Genomic DNA, 16,425 nt, shown 5'->3' with positions numbered 1-16,425 from the left:
AGGAGGCAGCATGTGAGTAGCTGGGGAGGCACCTACGAGGCCACCATCCTTTTGCCTGACTCCTCTGATATTTTGCAGTTTCTCTGGTTTCAGTCTTCCAGGGATAGGACAATAGGTGAGGCCTGGCTCTGGAGTTAGATAGTAGGGATTTAGCAAGGAGAGTGTCCCTATGGGAAAGGGACACAGCTGAGCCTATGCCTGGGTGCATGGGGAACAAACAGGTGAGGAGGGTAGAGTTGGGAGTCGCCTTTGGGACCTGCAAGCCTCAAGGATGTCCAGAGTAAGACATTCCTGCAAAGTGAAAGATTAGATGTTGCAAGGGGCGGGGGGGTGTAGCTGTTGCAAAGGGGCGGAGGTGACTTTTCTGTTGTGACCGCTGGACAGAACATGCTCCCCTGTTAGCTTCAGAAACAAGCAATGGCTGCCCAGGGAAGAGTTCCCGTGCTCTGGAAGAAAGGAAGTAGCACTCTTCTCTCTGCCCCTCTGTGGAGCTAAGCCCAACCACACAGACAGAGAGGTCTACAGGGCTTCTTGCATCCTAGAGGGCCTCCTGGTGGCCCAGACCCCAGAATTCCCTCCCTAAATCAGTGGCCACCCAGGATTTGCTCCCTGGTGTGTTTTTTCACAGGGCCAATCATGCCAACTCTATGCCAATGATATTGCCATTCCCAGGCCAGCATCTTTAAAGATCACTTTTCTCTCTTTTTATCGCTTAGTTTATAACTGTCATCATAACAAAACCAAAATGATGGAAAAAATGACAAAGAAAGAATATTTGAAGAATAAACAACTCATATTCCAATTTTGCTAAAATTTGATAATTAAACCATATGCTTTCCTCTCCTAATGTATGTCTCACCAAAGGTTTTAGTGCTCAGGATGCAGAGATTTTAGAAGGACAAGGAACCACCTGGCCTCTAAACCTTGCATAGGAGCCCTGGTGGGTCAGTGGTTAAGTACTAGGCTCCTAACCAAAAGGCCTTCAGTGTGGACCCACCAGCCATTTGGCCACACCACAGGAGAAGGATGTGCTGATCATTTCCCATAAAGAATACAGCTTAGGAAACAATATGGGGCAATTCTCCTCTGTCCTATAGGGCCACAATGAGTCAGAATTAACTTGATGGCAAACAGGGTTTGATTTTTTGAAAACATCCGTGATACATGTACAGATATTTCGAGTATGATGCTAGTAAGGCTTTGTTTTTATTGTTAGGCTTAAGAAGACAAAGTAAAGAAATATGATGACATGTGCAAAGACCTGGAGATAGAAAACCAAAAGGGAAGAACACACTCAGCATTTCTCAAGCTGAAAACAATGAAGAAACAATTCAAGCCTCGAGCTGCAATCCTGAAGGATTCTACGGGGAAAATATTAAACAACACAGCAAGTAAGGCTTTACACGTCTGCTTTTAAAAGTGATCTTAGATTCCAAAGCACAACTACTCACTCATCGGGGGCCCACAGTTTTTAAAAACACCCAAAAGGATTTCTTTTTATTTCTTAACCAACTTTCCTAGTACCATGCTTTCTGTTCTGAAGTAAGAGATACGTATTCAATAATAAAATATCCTTCCAAAATATTCATACAGGTTCTTTAGGAAATACGGGATTAAAGTGAGTTCATGTTATTCTTTTGCTTTTCTGTGTTTTACAAAATGTTGGTGATTTACATGTAATGCTTGTGTAAACCAAAAATAAAATTGAAATGTGCTCATGTTGCAAGGCTTTGGGGGCTTTATCCCATCGTTGGTTCCCTTCACCTTTCACACAACGTTGTGTGGACCTCCTTCACTGAAATCTCTTAAACTCTCTTTTTATACGGTATTTCCCACTTTCCTGACTGATAACATCTATTTTTACAACCTCTTAATTGTTATTCTACTCTCTCAATTTTATTTTGGTAACTGGTTGGATACACTGAGATGAGGAAAAATAGGAGGAATCAGATCTGACATTTGTTTACTCTCCAGTAACTGTCCGGTATTTTGATGGGGTTTTGTAAAGGATGTAAAACTTTGGCTGAGGCTTAAAGATGAGTAACAGTTAACCAGAGAAAGATTTTAAATGTTACATAATTCTCATTGAATCCTTTCCATTTGAAGGAAGAATCAGTTTGGTTCATCAGAAAGCATTTATTCCCAAGCGCAGGGTCCAAAAGAATCCATAAATCAGTCATTTAATTCAGGCTCAGGTTTTGATATGCAACTCATAAAACAATTTTACAACAGCATGCATTTTCTGGGAGGAGAGGGAGGGCTACCTGGCTCCAAATAGAAGCTGGCCACCCTCAGGGCACTATGGACTGAAAGTCACTTCCCTTTTAGCTATTTCTCTTATTTGAATGTTTTTATTCCTTCCCCTGAAAATTCCCCTTATCCCAAGCCTCTTGAATAAGTGGCCAATCTTTTTTTCTTGCTTCTAATTAAGGTAGTTCTGGTGAGACTGGATAGAAGGTCAGCTGGGATAAGAGGATAAGTGCAGATGTAGCATCTGAAAACTAAGTGTAAATTTAAACTCAGAGATTGGGCAAATTTTTATTTATATTGCTAAGGCTAAATTACCGACTCAACGGCACTCGGTTTTTTCAGTAAGGTTAAACTAAATCACACAAGGAATATATCTCAAGTAGGGTGAGTTTTACTCATTCATTCCAGGAAGAGAGTAATTTTCTTAATCTCTTTTTCTTCAGAACAATAGTATCACAAACACTGTAGGACTTCAATAATTCACTTGCTGAATCTTGAAAGTGAAGAAGGTTGAGCTCCTATTGAGGTTTCTGGATATCTAGGATCATAAATGTGGCCCAAAGACTTAAAAATGTCATTGCCTGGAGGCCAAGATCACTGGTCTGAAGAAGATGCCCTAATGTTACCGGAAAGTGTGGAGAATAATCTCCCTCCTAAAGATAAGCAGAAGTTCAAAAGAACTCAGTCACATATGAACTGGGAAAATGGTAGCTTTCAGAGTTTTTTTCTGGAGAAAGGTATAAAAACACAGGGTCGGAGATTTCTTATAATTTAAGGAAGTCTAATACATTGAAATAATTAGTCCTGGAAGCTGAGGAACATGTTAAAAATCTCTCTAAAATGAAAAAAATATAAGAAACATCCGGATTTCCCCCAAGAAGAAGTGTTCCCAGTACTCCCAATTGCACCCTGAGCTGAGCAACCAGGAGCTGGCCAAGGTTCCATCCCAGGAATTTAAAAAGCTCCCAGAGAAGATGAAACTAAAATATACTCAAGATTTCCAGAAGGAGAGAAAGGAATTTGAAGAAAAACTGGCTCAATATCAGAAAGACTGCCCTGATCGCATCCAGAACTGCAAGAAATCCGATGTCCCCAAGAACTGCCAGGCTCAAACCCAAAAATGTTCTCAGAGAAATGTGAACAAAATGAGGTCTTCTCTGGAGGCTGGTCACTTCAGAAGGAGTTGAAATTCCACAGAGAGCACAAAAAGCACGCCCCATGGATGGATACCACAAGTTCTACCCAGATTTGTGGTTGAGTAGGGAGCTGCAGCATGTGCCCATGAGAGAGCGCAGGGTGGAGATTGGTAGACGCTGGCAGCACATCCCACAGACCCTGAAGGACCATTATAAGAACCTGGTTGAGGAGGTGCTGAAATAGTCCATGGTGGACCTTTACCTTCTCTTTTGAGCTCTCTGAATTCCTGCACTGGAATTGGGTTGAGAAATATTTGATAGGTGCCATGAAGGAGACTATCCAACTCCTAGGATCTCTCTTACCCACTCCTTGAGGGAAGGAGTTGGTCATTTCCAATCCTAGTAGTTGTCAGAGTCATGTGGGCTGCAGTATTTATGTCTGTATATTTAACTCATAGCTTTCAAAGATATTTTTATTTCTGAATTCAAAAATTAAAAATTAGCACTTACTTATTTCTTTTGCATAAGCTTCTCCACACAATCAGTGCCCTCTAATTTGGGGCACTAGTTTTCCAGGCAATGTCTGCATTTATTCTGGGCAGAAATCCCATGTACTTTCTGCTGCTCCAGGTGCAACTGAATCTCACCTTCAGCATACTTATAGTGTATATACTCTACATATAGTATATATAGATACATATACACGCATAGGTACATATATATGTGTGTATATATATATACTACATGTAGAGTATATTTTTATACATATACTAGCATTTCCTAGTATATATCATATGTATATGTATATCATATTGTATGTATCTGAATTTCTCCTGCAGATCTCCTGCCAGTCTCTTGGTTCTGCTGCCTGTACTGCCGGTATTTTTCTGCTGCTGCTTCTCGTTGTCTTGCCGTTTCACTGCAAAAGCATTCTCTGTGTCTCCTGGATCTGGGAGGGTTTCAGCACAGGGATTCCTGGTCCAAAGGACTTGCTCCACTCCTGGCTATCCTTTCACGGTAGTTCTGAGATCCTCATTTGCACAGTCCCCCCGAATCACTTAGCGGGAGTTACAAAGCCAGGACAAGAAAGGGCATACAAAATCAATCCGTGGCACAGCAAACAACAACAAACAAATCGAGACTCACTGATTCTTCTTAACTATGAGCTTCAGAGAGGGATGACTGGGCAGGGTCAAGCTTCCTTGGTCTCCATCCTCTGAGGCTTATGCTGCTCCCCTCCCAACCTGGCAAAATCCCTTCAATACAAAAGAAAGTGCGATAAATAATGTGAACTTTGATAAGATTTAAAATAAGAAAAATGATGTCTTAATAAAGTTATCAGAAATCAGATGAATCCCCGTCGTTAAAGAACCATAAACAAGTTTTCTCCATTGCACAGGAATTTGAGAAAGCCTGAAGATGCGGGCCATCAACAAAATGGGCTGCCACAGCAGCTGCAACAATGCGCTCACACATAGCAAAACTGATGAGGACAGTACATTACTGGGCAGGGTTTTGTTCTGTTGTGCATAGGGTCCCTGTGAGTAGGAGCTTACTCAAGGGCACCTAAAAACAGCAACAGGAAGGTATTTCAAAGGAGAGTACAGGGAGCTGGTGCCTCAGAGCAAGGGCAATCTCATCTTACTGGTGGAGCCATTGCTTGTTTCTGGAGCAAAGAGAGTTTCTTCTGTCTAGCGGACTCGAGAAGTAGCCCCCTCTTCCCTGTGATTTTCAGTCATGCATTTCCCTCCTCCCAGACTTCCCTCAGATCATCCCTCCCCCATCTGACTGGTTCTATCCACTGGTGCTGGAGGATCAGGAGATCCCTGGAGCTTGCAGGTCCCAAAACATCACTTCCCACCCTCCTACCCCCACCCCCTATGCAGCCAGACATGTGCCTAGCTGGTCCCCTTAATGCAGATACACTCTGCCTGCTGAGTTTCTGCCCTCTGTCCCCAGAGCTGGACCTCGCTTTTTGTCCTATTCCCGGAAGGCTCAATTCAGGGAAAATCCAAGATTTCAGAGGACTAAAGCAAAGGGTTGGTGGTCTTCTGGGTGCTCACAGAGCTTCCTGAACATATGAAAGGGGCATCGGGGAAACTGGGGCTCCCTCCTTCCCTCTCTCTTCCTGACAGTAAATTCTGCTCCTCAGAGCCTCTCTCCATCTCTCATCTGGCTCAGGCTGTTGTGGGCCCCAGAATCTCTGTGTCCACGAGGAGATGCTTTAAGCACTCTTGTGCAGAGCTCTGAGCTGCTTCTCCAGATCCACAGCTTGGCTTTCCAGAAACCACAAAGGGTATCTGGGTTCAATAGTAAAAGAAGGAGGGTTTCTCAAGGGTCCAAGGTTGTATCTCAATTCACCCCATCGATAGTGGACTAAATGGATTGGAGACATAAACCTGTCATTATCACCCTCTCAAGTAGAAATAAAATCCAATTTACCTGAATGCAACTCTTTCTCTTCCCTGTTCAGGAGGTCCCCCTGAGTTGGGGCTTCTCAGCCTTTCATTCCTCTTTCTCCTGAGTTGGGATGGGGTGTGCCAGACAGAGAATCCGGGCCCTGCTCTAGTTCTTGAGCCCGTGGAGGCTTGATCTGGAGTCTGCGGGGCAAAAGAAATCTCCATTGTGTAGTGGTGGTCAAAGCTGGCCTTACATAAAATTCTTGCATTGAAATGAAAAAATAAAATCAATAACTAAAATACAACTGTTCCTAAAGCCAACCTCAGGCAAACCATTTCCAAATTTTCCAAGACATTTGCTAGAATCATAAACTACTGACTCGTCTTTTCTACCTTTTTAAACTGTTAAAAATAAAAGTTCTTAGTTAAAAAAACAAAAAAATTTATAAAGCTGGTATGTGGGGTTCATTTGCTGAAAAGTTAATTTTTTTTTAATTTGAAATGTTTTTGGTGAGTTTGGGTTTGTTTCTAGCATAGTTTCTGGCCCATTTATCTTTGTCCTTGTTCCTATATCAGTACTGCACTTGCAAGAAGTAGATTCAAAAATAATATTCCAATCTTACTGAAAACAAGTTTTTTATAGTGTACAAAACTGGGAAGAGACTGGGAGATTGGAATGGGTCACAGAGGTCAGTCTCCATCTGAGTCATCCAGTCTAGCGCCTTGGGCCTCTGTGAGTTGACACAAGGCTTCACCACTTGCTTGAAAGTATGGCAGATGGCCTCACTAGGTTTCCAGTCCATGCCCCGCAGCATGGCTAGCCCATAGGCCTCCACAGGCACTGTCTCGTAATCTGCCTCCTCACTGTCTGCCCCTTCTCTTTGAGGATGCATTCTTTCTGGATCATGGAGACAGTGAGCCTGGAGTTGACACCCTCATTCTCTGTCTCCTCCAGACTTTTCTCAGATTCCTCAATGAGCTTCTTCATGGCCTGGGACATTACCACCCCAACCACCAAGGCCTCAGCATCTCTGGATGCTCCAGGTGGCTGGGTCAGTAGCTGCCTGCAATGTCCATTCTGGATCAAGATGATGACAAATTCCCTGGGGGCTTTTGAGGGCTTCGCACTCTTCAGCTTCCTCCCTTTCACAGTCTTGAAGAAAAATTTCTCCTCCAGGGTGGCCCTCACACTGTCTCTAAGGTCCACCACCCACCTCTGGATGGAGATGTGATTGAAGTGGAAAGAAATTGGGGCAGTAGAGACTCCCACTGGCTTCAAAACCTTCTCTTCAGCAACATGGTCCACCATCTTGTCCCGATTCCCCTGCAGGTGCCCTGTTTGCGTGGTTCCTTGGCCTCTCCCACCTCGGGCCTCACTCTCACATCTGCCCTACTGGGGCAAGTGTACAAAAACACTGTAGCTCCACTGATAAATGCCTGGAGGCACCCCACTCTGCCAGTAAACTTCAGCCAGAAGGCACTCAACTCTCATGCTCTGTGGGTTGGCAAGCCTAGCTCCACCAATCAGTGCCCAGAGGCACCCTCCTTTGCCAGGAAACCTGCTGTGCAAAGGCACTCAGCTCTCTCATTCTGTGGGTTGGCTCCAGAACTGTCTGGCATTGGTCTCCTGGTTCTGTTGCTGGCCAGTTCTTTGATGCTGCTTCTCACCATCTGCCCTGTCTCCAGTGTAAACCGTTTTCCTCACTTTCTTCTGAGCCCTCTAACCATTCAGTTTCAAAACCACTTCCACATTTTAGGTATCTGTTAGAGCATCACCCCACTCCCGGTACCACAACAATATACCTATGTTGATGGGAGAATGATGCATTGTTCACCCTCATTCAAGCATTCAACTGCCAATTTGTATAAATTTTCTGAAGAAATATCAAGAAAAGAATGGATGTAGATTCAGAGAGTTGAAGTCCATCTTTTGGGGTTCATTTATTGAAAAAATAACAAATTCATGACTTTCACAGGTTGACTCAAGGCATGACTTCCTACTAGACATTGAGTGTGGCAGTTTGTTTAAGCAGATTGAAAAGTAGTTAATTCAATCATTGGCATCAGAGTGTTTCTCTATTATGCAAAACAAAATCTAATCATCTACACCAATCCCTTTCTGAAAGCTTGATAAACGCAATCAGTTTGAGAAAATGGGTGTGGCCTTCAGAGGGTCTATAAAACATCACCCAAGGAGACAAACTCATTCTTCTTCAGATCCACTGTGATTTGAGTTGCCTCGGCCGTGGAGACTTCTGAAATTGACTGCTACCATAGATGACCACCTAATCCCTGAAGTGAATTTAGCTGGACTTTTGAACTTGATGGCACCTAACAGCAACAATTCATTGAATGATAATGGGAAAACCCATTACCAGTGCACACAGGTGAGTAAACAGTTTCCACAAATTCAACTTCTCCTATTTTCTCTTCAAAAATAGGAATTTTAATTCATCTGCCTGTCTGCCAATCTAAGAATTTAGTAGCTAGAAATGATTTCATTACTTTAAACTTATCAACTGCCATCAAGTCAATTCCTACCCATGGTGATCTCATGTGTGTCAGAGTAGAATTGTGCCCCATAGGGTTTTCAATGGCTGAAACTTTTGGGAAGCAGATTTCCAAGCCTTTCTTCTGAGGGATGCTTGGATGAACTTGAACTTCCAATCTTTCAGTTAGCGGTTTAACAGTCAAGCAAGTTAACCATTTGTACCACCCAAAGACATGCAGTCTCTTCTTCCTATATATTTTATGAATTAATAAGATAAATTATTTTTGCTCTGTAAGTTTATATATTACTTGATTGTCTATGTATATTGTGAGTGTGACTAGATAATCATCTCCAGGTAGCTTGCAATGATTTAGCTGGTGAAATCCTTGTGTTGTTGATGTAGTTTGGTGCTGTGGAGTCAATTTTGACTCATATCAACCCTAGAGGACAGAGTAGAACTGCCCTGTAGGATTTTCCTGTCTGTAATTGTTATGGGAGCAGATCACCAGGCTTTTCTCCCAAGGTGCCACTGGGAGGGATCAAATGCCCAATCTTTCAGTTAGCAGCTGAGCACCAACAGGGCCTTTTGTGTATTTGTTTGTATATATTGTTGGTCTATGTGATGTGTTGAGTTAAGAAATACTCATTGTAAGATTGTTGTTGTTGTGAGGTGCCTTTGAGTTGGGGCCGCCTCATAGTAACCCTGTGTACAGCAGAATGAAACACTGCACAGTCTTGTACCATTCTCACAATCCTTGCTATGTGTGAGCCTATGGCTGCAGCCACTGTGTCAGTCCACCTTACTGAGGCTCTTCTACTTTTTTTTTTTTAATTAACTTTCATTGAGCTTCAAGTGAACATTTACAAATCAAGTCAGACTGTCACATATAAGTTTATATACATCTTACTCCATACTCCCACTGGCTCTCCCCCTAATGAGTCAGCCCTTCCAGTCTCTCCTTTCGTGACAATTTTGCCAGCTTCCAACTCTCTCTATCCTCCCATGCCCCCTCCAGACAGGAGATGCCAACACAGTCTCAAGTGTCCACATGATACAATTAGCTCACTCTTCATCAGCATCTTTCTCCTACCCACTGTCCAGTCCCTTTCATGTCTGATGAGTTGTCTTCGGGGATGGTTCCTGTCCTGTGCCAACAGAAGGTTTGGGGACCATGACCGCCGGGATTCCTCTAGTCTCAGTCAGACCATTAAGTATGATCTTTTTATGAGAATTTGGGGTCTGCATCCCACTGATCTCCTGCTCCCTCAGGGGTTCTCTCTTGTGCTTCCTGCCAGGGCAGTCATCGATTGTGGCCGGGCACCAACTAGTTCTTCTGGTCTCAGGATGATGTAGGTCTGTGGTTCATGTGGCCCTTTCTGTCTCTTGGGCTCTTAGTTGTTGTGTGACCTTGGTGTCCTTCATTCTCCTTTGCTCCAGGTGGGTTGAGGCCAATTGATGCATCTTAGATGGCCGCTTGTTAGCATTTAAGACCCCAGATGCCACATTTCAAAGTGGGATGCAGAATGTTTTCATAATAGAATTATTTTGCCAATTGACTTAGAAGTCCCCTTAAACTATGGTCCCCAAACCCCCGCCATTGCTCCGCTGATCTTTGAAGCATTCATTTTATCCCCGAAACTTCTTTGCTTTTCATCCAGTCCATTTGAGCTGACCTTCCATGTATTGAGTGTTGTCCTTCCCTTCACCTAAAGCAGTTCTTATCTACTAATTAATCAGTAAAAAACCCTCTCCCACCCTCCCCCCCTCCCCCTCGTAACCACAAAAGTATGTGTTCTTCTCAGTTTATACTATTTCTCAAGATCTTATAATAGTGGTCTTATACAATATTTGTCCTTTTGCCTCTGACTCATTTCGCTCAGCATAATGCCTTCCAGGTTCCTCCATGTTAGGAAATGTTTCACAGATTCATCACTGTTCTTTATCGATGCGTAGTATTCCATTGTGTGAATATACCACAATTTATTTACCCATTCATCCATTGACGGACACCTTGGTTGCTTCTAACTTTTTGCTATTGTAAACAGAGCTGCAATAAACATGGGTGTGCATATATCTGTTTGTGTGAAGGCTCTTATTTCTCTAGGGCATATTCCGAGGAGTGGGATTTCTGGGTTGTATGGTAGTTCTATTTCTGTTTAAGATAACGCCAGATAGATTTCCAAAGTGGTTGTACCATTTTACATTCCCACCAGCAGTGTATAAGAGTTCTAATCTCTCCGCAGCCTCTCCAACATTTATTATTTTGTGATTTTTGGATTAATGCCAGCCTTGTTGGAGTGAGATGGAATCTCATCGTGGTTTTAATTTGCATTTCTCTAATGGCTAATGATCGAGAGCATTTTCTCATGTATCTGTTAGCTGCCTGAATATCTTCTTTAGTGAAGTGTGTGTTCATATCCTTTGCCCACTTCTTGATTAGGTTGTTTGTCTTTTTGTGGTTGAGTTTTGACAGAATCATATAGATTTTAGAGATCAGGCGCTGGTCGGAGAAGTCATAGCTGAAAATTCTTTCCCAGTCTGTAGGTGGTCTTTTTACTCTTTTGGTGAAGTCTTTAGATGAGCATAGGTGTTTGATTTTTAGGAGTTCCCAGTTATCTGGTTTCTCTTCGTCATTTTTGGTAATGTTTTGTATTCTGTTTATGCCTTGTATTAGGGCTCCTAAGGTTGTCCCTATTTTTTCTTCCATGATCTTTATCGTTTTAGTCTTTATGTTTCGGTCTTTGATCCACTTGGAGTTAGTTTTTGTGCTTGGTGTGAGGTATGGGTCCTGTTTCAATTTTTGCAAATGGATATCCAGTTATGCCAGCACCATTTGTTAAAAAGACTATCTTTTCCCCAATTAACTGACACTGGGCCTTTGTCAAATATCAGCTGCTCATATGTGGATGGATTTATATCTGGGTTCTCAATTCTGTTCCACTGGTCTATGTGCCTGTTTTTGTACCAATACCAGGCTGTTTTGACTACTGTGGCTGTATAATAGGTTCTGAAATCAGGTAGAGTGAGGCCTCCCACTTTCTTCTTCTTTTTCAGTAATGCTTTGCTTATCCGAGGCTTCTTTCCCTTCCATATGAAGTTGGTGATTTGTTTCTCTATCACCTTAAAAAATGACATTGGAATTTGGATCGGAAGTGCATTGTATGTATAGATGGCTTTTGGCAGAATAGACATTTTTACTATGTTAAGTCTTCCTATCCATGAGCAAGGTATGTTTTTCCACTTAAGTATGTACTTTTGAATTTCTTGTAGTAGAGCTTTGTAGTTTTCTTTGTATAGGTCTTTTCCATCCTTGGTAAGATTTATTCCTAAGTATTTTATCTTCTTGGGGGCTACTGTGAATGGTATTGATTTGGTTATTTCCTCTTCGATGTTCTTTTTGTTGATGTAGAGGAATCCAAGTGATTTTTGTATGTTTATCTTATAACCTGAGACTCTGCCAAACTCTTCTATTAGTTTCAGTAGTTTTCTGGAGGATTCCTTAGGGTTTTCTGTGTATAAGATCATGTCATCTGCAAATAGAGATAATTTTACTTCCTCCTTGCCAATCCGGATGCCCTTTATTTCTTTGTCTAGCCTAATTGCTCTGGCTAGGACTTCTAGCACAATGTTGAATAAGAGCGGTGATAAAGGGCATCCTTGTCTGGTTCCTGTTCTCAAGGGAAATGCTTTCAGGTTCTCTCCATTTAGACTGATGTTGGCTGTTGGCTGATATGTTGTTGAATTCTATTGGCTGGAATTTTGTTGAGGATTTTTGCATCTATGTTCATGAGGGATATAGGTCTGTAATTTTCTTTTTTTGTAATGTCTTTACCTGGTTTTGGTATCAGGGAGATGGTGGCTTCATAGAATGAGTTGGGTAGTATTCCTTCATTTTCTATGCTTTGAAATACCTTTAGTAGTAGTGGTGTTAACTCTTCTCTGAAAGTTTGGTAGAACTCTTCAGTGAAACCGTCCGGGCCAGGGCTTTTTTTTTTTTTGTTGTGAGTTTTTTGATTACCGTTTCAATCTCTTTTTTTTGTTATGGGTCTATTTAGTTGTTCTACCTCTGAATGTGTTAGCTTAGGTAGGTAGTGTTTTTCCAGGAATTCATCCATTTCTTCTAGGTTTGCAAATTTGTTAGAGTACAATTTTTCGTAGTAATCTGATATGATTCTTTTAATTTCCTTTGGGTCTGTTCTGATGTGGCCCTTCTCGTTTCTTATTCGGGTTATTTGTTTCCTTTCCTGTATTTCTTTAGTCAGTCTAGCCAATGGTTTATCAATTTTGTTAATTTTTTCAAAGAACCAGCTTTTGGCTTTGTTAATTCTTTCCCTTGTTTTTCTGTTCTCTAATTCATTTAGTTCAACTCTAATTTTTATTATTTGTTTTCTTCTGGTGCCTGATGGATTCTTTTGTTGCTCAGTTTCTATTTGTTCAAGTTGTAGGGACAGTTCTCTGATTTTGGCTCTTTCTTCTTTTTGTATGTGTGCATTTATCGATATAAATTGTCCTCTGAGCACTGCTTTTGCTGTGTCCCAGAGCTTTTGATAGGAAGTATTTTCATTCTCGTTGCATTCTATGAATTTCTTTATTCCCTCCTTGATGTCTTCTATAACCCAGTCTTTTTTCAAGAGTGTATTGTTCAGTTTCCAAGTATTTGATTTCTTTTCCCTAGTTTTTCTGTTATTGATTTCTACTTTTATTGCCTTGTGGTCTGAGAAGATGCTTTGTAATATTTCGATGTTTTGGATTCTGCAAAGGTTTGTTTTATGACCTAATATGTGGTCTATTGTAGAGAACGTTCCATGTGCGCTAGAAAAAGAAGTATACTTTGCAGCAGTTGGGTGGAGAGTTCTGTATAAGTCAATGAGGTCAAGTTGGTTGATTGTTGTAAGTAGATCTTCCGTGTCTCTATTGAGCTTCTTACTGGATGTCCTGTCCTTCTCCGAAAGTGGTGTGTTGAAGTCTCCTACTATAATTGTGGAGGTGTCTATCTCACTTTTCAGTTCTGTTAAAATTTGATTTATGTATCTTGCAGCCCTGTCATGGGGTGCGTAAATATTTAATATGGTTATGTCTTCCTGATCAATTGTCCCTTTTATCATTATGTAGTGTCCTTCTTTATCCTTTGTGGTGGATTTAAGTCTAAAGTCTATTTTGTCAGAAATTAATATTGCTACTCCTCTTCTTTTTTGCTTATTGTTTGCTTGATATATTTTTTCCATCCTTTGAGTTTTAGTTTGTTTGTGTCTCTAAGTCTAAGATGTGTCTCTTGTAGGCAGCATATAGATGGATCGTGTTTCTTTATCCAGTCTCTGACTCTCTGTCTCTTTATTGGTGCATTTAGTCCATTTACATTCAGCGTAATTATGGATAAATAAGTGTTTAGTGTTGTCATTTTGATGCCTTTTTATCTGTGTTGTTGACAATTTCATTTTTCCACTTACTTTTTTGTGCTGAGACGTTTTTCTTAGTAAATTGTGAGATCCTCATTTTCGTAGTGTTTGACTTTATGTTTGTTGAGTTGTTAACGTTTTTCTTGGCTTTTATCTTCAGTTATGGAGTTGTTATACCTCTTTGTGGTTACCTTAATATTTACCCCTATTTTTCTAAGTAAAAATCTAACTTGTATTGTCCTGTATCGCCTTGTATCACTCTCCATATGGCAGTTCTATGCCACCTGTATTTAGTCCCTGTTTTTGATTATTGTGATCTTTTACATATTGACTTCAATGATTCCCTGTTATGAGCATTTTTTTTAATTAATCTTAATGTGTTTTTGTGATTTCCCTATTTGAGTTGATATCAGGATGTTCTGTTTTGTGACCTTGTGTTGTGCTTGTATCTGATATTATTGTTTTTCTGACCAAACAATTTCCTTTAGTATTTCTTGTAGCTTTGGTTTGGTTTTTGCAAATTCTCTAAGCTTGTGTTTATCTGTAAATCTCTTAATTTCGCCTTCATATTTCAGAGAGAGTTTTGCTGGATATATGATCCTTGGTTGGCAGTTTTTCTCCTTCAGTGCTCTGTATATGTCATCCCATCACCTTCTTGCCTGCATGGTTTCTACTGAGTAGTGTGAACTTATTCTTATTGATTCTCCCTTGAAGGAGACCTTTCTTTTCTCCCTGGCTGCTTTTAAAATTTTCTGTTTATCTTTGGTTTTGGCAAGTTTGATGATAATATGTCTTGGTGTTTTTCTTTTTGGATCAATCTTAAATGGGGTTCGATGAGCATCTTGGATAGATATCCTTTCATCTTTCATGATCTCAGGGAAGTTTTCTGTCAGCAGATCTTCAACTATTTTCTCTGTGTTTTCTGTCCTACCTCCCGTTCTGGGACTCCAATCACACACAAGTTATCCTTCTTCATAGAGTCCCACATGATTCTTAGGGTTTCTTCATTTTTTTTTTTTTTTTTTTATTTCTTTTATCTGATTTTTTTTTTCAGCTATGTTGGTGTTAATTCCCTGGTCCTCCAGATTTCCCAGTCAGCATTCTAATTGCTCGAGTCTGCTCCTCTGACTTCCTATTGCGTTGTCTAATTCTGTAATTTTATTGTTAATCTTTTGGATTTCTACATGCTGTCTCTCTATGGATTCTTGCAACTTATTAATTTTTCCACTATATTCTTGAATAATCTTTTTGAGTTCTTCAACTGTTTTATCAGTGTGTTCTTTGGCTTTTCCTGCAGTTTGCCTTATTTCATTTCTGAGGTCATCCCTGATGTCCTGAAGCATTCTGTAAATTAGTTTTTTATATTCTGTATCTGATAATTCCAGGATTGTATCTTCATTTGGGAAAGATTTTGATTCTTTTGTTTGGGGGGTTGTAGAAGCTGTCATGGTCTGCTTCTTTATGTGGTTTGATATCGACTGCTGTCTCCATGCCATCACTAAGATACAGAAGTGGTTTATTCTATAATTACTCACTGAGTCTTATCTTGTTTTGTTTTCTTTCAATATACGTGGATGGACTACTAGATTGTGCTGTCTTGTTTGTTGTAGCCCTTGACTTACTTATGACCTATTACCAGCTGGTTTGGGCTGTTGCCAGATATATATGCCTGAGTCTATTCGCTATTCTTGAGTAGAACCTGATTTTGGGTCATCAAGTGTGTGCTGCACCCTAACACCTATCCATCTCGAGAAGTAGGGGTGATAGTTGTGTGCACCAGATTCTATTAGCAGCTGGGGTTCACCCTCCGGGGGAGCAGGATGCTGACAGGCTTCCCCCAAGTGTCAGTGAGGTAGGTGTGTCTCTATTCCTATAGCACCATGGTGGGAGGGCACTGCAGCTGTACCTTAGGCCCCCAATGCAAGTACCTCTACTGATTGGTAGGTGTCACCCACCTTAGACCCCTAAGGCAAGAGGCTAGGTGGTCTGGAGGGGAGCTTCAGCCCTCAGTTCCCTGTTGTGGGTCAGTTAGGGCTCTGTTGAATAAGCAGAGATATCAGACCTGGGAAACTTGTTTTTCCAGAAAATCCGCTAAAAATAAAATGCAGTCAGATCCCTTTCAGAACTGCCTTTGTATTAGAATCGCCACCTTGTTCCCTGTAAGGATGAAAGTCCGAGATTTGGATCATATATGCTTGGCTGGAGCTGGTTCTGTGTTTTTAGTCCAATTAGGGATGGATGTTTGGTCCCTGGGTTTTTTGTGGTTCCTTCTCTCAGGCCGGAAGAATGGGTTAGGAAAAGACCAAAAGAAAAAAAGGGGGGGGGAAGCAAAGCCACCGTGGAGCCAGAGCTGTTCTCCCTCTGGCTCAGGAAATTCCAATGTTAATGAAGCCGCCTGGGAAGGGTGGGGGAGGGTTCAGAGAAATAGGAGAGTAGCACCTCGGAACATAGCCAAAGTTCCTTATCTTCCTTGGAATGACTATTTTATCTGAGATTCCTGAGGGGCGTGTCGCCTATGTGCGCTGGCTGTGTGGAGATTGCCCCCGAGGGTTTGTCCCACTGAAGCCGCGGTCAGATCCTCCGCTGCCAATCCAAAGCCCAGCATCAAGGTTCCCCTGCTGGGACACTGCACTCCCAGCTCCAAAATCTGTCGCTGCCTTTCGGGGACTTCTTGTCCCACCAGCCGCGTCACTGCGCTGCCCCTGCAGGCCGGCTGGGCCCCCTCCCGGGGTTAGTTCAGGATAGTAGGGCT

The 16,425-nt window shown here is 41.6% G+C and overlaps 1 pseudogene; it reads right to left on the bottom strand.

Annotated features, from left to right (window-relative positions):
- Window positions 1–7,094, bottom strand: part of LOC126078924 (G-patch domain and KOW motifs-containing protein-like) — a 32,978-nt pseudogene extending 25,884 nt beyond the window's left edge.
- Window positions 7,095–16,425: the final 9,331 nt, after the last annotated feature.

Source organism: Elephas maximus, chromosome 7, assembly GCF_024166365.1.
Source record: "Elephas maximus indicus isolate mEleMax1 chromosome 7, mEleMax1 primary haplotype, whole genome shotgun sequence".
Classification (NCBI taxonomy): Eukaryota; Metazoa; Chordata; class Mammalia; order Proboscidea; family Elephantidae; genus Elephas; species Elephas maximus.
Note: the sequence above shows the minus strand (reverse complement) of the source record. Positions and strands in the feature narration are given on the sequence as shown.